Consider the following 3,763-nt stretch of genomic DNA (forward strand, 5'->3'; position numbering starts at 1 on the left):
GGTCTGGGGAAAGCAGAGTGTGTCAGAGACCCGCTGGGCTGGGTGAAGTGGGGCATTTCCTGTTCAGACTCATGTGTTTCCTCCAAAGTTACTGGTCACTGAGGTGGATTCCTGCCTCCAGGTGCTAGTAACTGTCCAGGGTTGAGGGCTGGTAGGTCCCTGTCCCCACTGCAAGAGGACGGGTTTTCTTTCTGTTACCAAACTTGAGTGCTCCCACGGGGATCATCTAGGTCCCTGACAGTACTTAGGGACAAGAAGGGTAGACCGGGTGGGGATTTGAGGACGGGCTCCCTGAAAGCCCTGAAAAGGTGTCATCATGTAGGGTGGGGGTGGGTGGGGCTTGTTTTCAAGCAGTTTCGGGGCGCCTCCTCTGTCTGCGTCTCTGTTAATGGGATTTTCCGTCCCGCCACCCTGCCAAGCTCGTGATAAGACCGGTCCCGTCCGCCTTTGTACGTTCCTTCTTCCCGGGCTAGGAAAACTCAGCGGCTCCAGGCAGGCTTGTCAGCCGCTTTCCCTCCTCAGCCAGAGGGGAGGCTCCAGGCCTCAGCCACTGGCATGCCCACACTGAGTCCGTGCGGGGCCCCGGTTGTGGCTGAAGCCATGGACCGGGGTTGTGACAGAGCGGCACCAGCCGCCAGGATGGCCTTCCAGCAGGGGCTCCCACCTCGGCCCACACCCACCCCGTCTCTCTTCTGGGTCTCTGTCTTGTTCCTCTCATTTCTGCTGCTTCTCCCTCTCATCCTCTTTCTCCCTTGTCTACTCCATCTCTGTTTCTCCCTTCCTCTCCACCCTCCCCTCCTCCCTACCACCCTCTCCTTTCCTCCCTCCCATCTCTTATCTCAGCCCCTCTGGCGCAGGGACTGCTTCAAGTGGCTGCTGGAATGCTGAGTTTCCAAACAAAATAAAAATGAAGCTACTTCAGGTCATCCTGGGCCATTCCTTCCCACTTCCCACTGGGCTGCCTGATTCAGGATCTTTTCTGAGATGGGGGGAAAGAAGCCAGGAATTCCAGCCTTTACAAAATCCTGGACGCTGTGTGGAAGTGAACCCCGAAGGACCAGGAGCAGCAATCCTTTGAGGCCTCTCCTGCCGAAGTGAGGCAGCTCTGTGGGTGCAAATGGAGGCTCCAGAAGGACCGTGGCCAGGCCTTTGTGGAGATGTGTCCTGTCCCTGAGCCTGGCTTCCCTGCCTCAGCGGACAGAGTGGGGGGTGGTCCGTGCAGTGCACCACCCACTGCCAACGTCTTGCACCAGCTGGGCCACTCACTTGTCTTTGGCGGGATATCTGTGAACTCCGCCACAGGGCTCTCAAACTTGAGCATATGTAAGAATCCCAGCAAGATGAGGAAAGCTAGTCAGCCATGCAGGCTCCTGGGCCTCACGCTTACGGCCTGGAATCATGAGGTGGGCGGGGGCCCAGAATCTGTGTTTTCAACCCCGACCCCAGCCTACAAGGGGAAAACCATGTCAGCTCTGAGAGAGAAGCAGAGACTCCTGCCCTGCAGAACCAGCCCCTGCAGACCTGGCTGCACTTCCTGGCTCCCAGGCAGGACATGTCCCCCACGTCCTTGTAGGCAGGCCCCCTTTTAACTTGACCCAGACTGTTTCCAGAAGGTGCTGGCCGTGAGTCTGACTGCTGCGTGCACTCTGCCCAGATATTTGTGACTGGTCTGAGCCACCGACCAAGCCTCTCTGCTCCTCAACCCGCCCTGCACAGGGCCTCATAGCAATGGAGGTAGGGGGCGCTGTAGAGAGCTCACATTGTGTTTCAGGCACTTTGTGGAAACGTCTAATCTATACAGATCAAAATGAATATGAAGCAATAAAATATCCCCTAATTTTTGTGAGCAGTATATTTCTACCCAAAACTTTGAAAGATATCATCTCCACTTAACAAATGAGGAAACTGAGGCACGGTGTTTTAATCCTCCCCCCCCCCCCCCCCCACACACACATAGGCAACCAAAGACTCATATCTTTAAAATGCCAGTTGGACTTGACCTGAAACGTGTTTCTGTGAGCCCCGAGGGAGCCCGAGTTTGTTAGTGTGGCCCGTGAGGACCTTTCCTGGATCCTCCCTTTCCTCAATACTGACTTCCCACCTCCACTCGCTCTCCAGTGACACAAATACTTACAATTCCTTTCATGCCAAGGCTGGTGCTGTTCTCATTGCTGGGGATGCCTTCTGTGCCTTTATTGCTAGGAGACTCGCCCCCCCCCTGGAGTCCCGCCTCCCCAGCCTTTCCCCACCCCCTCCCAGCTGAACTAAGCACGCAGAGGTGTGACAACGTTGACGGTGTTTGGATGCCACACTGTGACAGTGACATACTACACTCGAGTTGAGTTTCTGTCATCACAGCGCCCTCCTCATGATACCGAAAGGCCTTCTCTCATTGAGGTGAGCTCCTCGGGGTAACTATGGCATCTTAGTCACCTGGCAACCAGGGGCTCTCACTTTGCATTTGAGGAACTGAAGGGCTCTTGATTTTCAGTGTTATGTAGGGAATCAGAGAGGGAAGTGTAAGGGGTCTTCAGGTGCCTGAGGATCTCACAAGGTTCTTTTGTGCAGGTCCCCGGTCCCTGTGCAGATGGGATGGGAGGCTCTGCAGAACTCTAGGTGTTGGGGCACTCGTGTCCTGGCTCTGCTCAGCACAGGGATAGACTGAAGCCTTGAGTATGTCCCCAGCTGGGCTTTTTTCATAGAGCTTGGATCATACATACTATCCTCCAGCAATCTGCACTTGGCTCCCGGGCATCCCTGGCTCTTTTGCTGAGCTCCACCTAACATGTGGGGCCCAGAAGCAGCTGCCAGGGAAAACCCATGGCGGGACTTCCCTGCAGGGCCACTGAGGATCCAGATGTGTTGGCCTGAACTCGTGCCTTCAGAGTTGACCCGAGGTGGCCCAGTGCCCAGTGCCATTGAGGGAGCAGCTGGCTTCCGAGACCCAGAATCTGAACCCACTGGGTTTAAGTGACTCACGGCAGAAAGCCCAAATGGCACACAGGAAAGCCACTTAGGCCTGATGCAGGAGAACCCGCAGCAGCCTTGCCCGGGTCGTCAGAGGGGGCGGGTCTGTCCCAGAGAAGCAGCCTGCAGGGAGTCTGTGCTGGGACCCCGCCTTCCCTCTGCTGTCCCACCGCCAGGCAGGGCGGCTCTGAGGCTGCGGGAGCCCCAGAAAGACGGGCAGGAAGGATTTCCGGGTTATGCAGGGTCAAGTATAGTGTTGTCTTCATGCTTCAAGGCACACAGGGGGGCTTCTCACGTGTTTCCCTCCTCTATTAGGGCTGCTTGCGCTGACCCCTAAGCCAGAGGGTAGTCCAGCTCCGGGAATGCCTCACCCAGGCACCGTGCGAGCTTCTAGACAGAACGAGGGAAGGCTCCAGCCCCATCCTTAGGACACGGCTGAGGTTTTGAATAGTGGTGGGGTGTGCGGAAAGGAGTAGGCACTTAGATGGCAGATTTGAGGGGGGAGAAAGAAATACAGAAAGACCTTTTCCTTCTCCCCGAGTCCTAGGCCCCTTACACAGCTTCTTCCCAGATGACAGGAGTCGGGAGGAGAGAGGACCGGGAAGGCTTGCCTTCCTTGGGCTTTTCCCTGAAATTAGGGTCCATTTAGGGGAAAGGCGGGAATCAGGGAGTGACTCGTTGGCCTCCATTTCCCAGCCCTCCTCCTCACAACCCCACCCACCCCTGCTGGGACGCCAAGCACAGAAGCCAGCAGCCTTCCCCTGCCCTGCACAGCCCAATGACAGCCACTCAGAAA

Source organism: Saccopteryx leptura, chromosome 2 (genome assembly GCF_036850995.1).
Source record: "Saccopteryx leptura isolate mSacLep1 chromosome 2, mSacLep1_pri_phased_curated, whole genome shotgun sequence".
In the NCBI taxonomy this organism is placed as follows: Eukaryota; Metazoa; Chordata; class Mammalia; order Chiroptera; family Emballonuridae; genus Saccopteryx; species Saccopteryx leptura.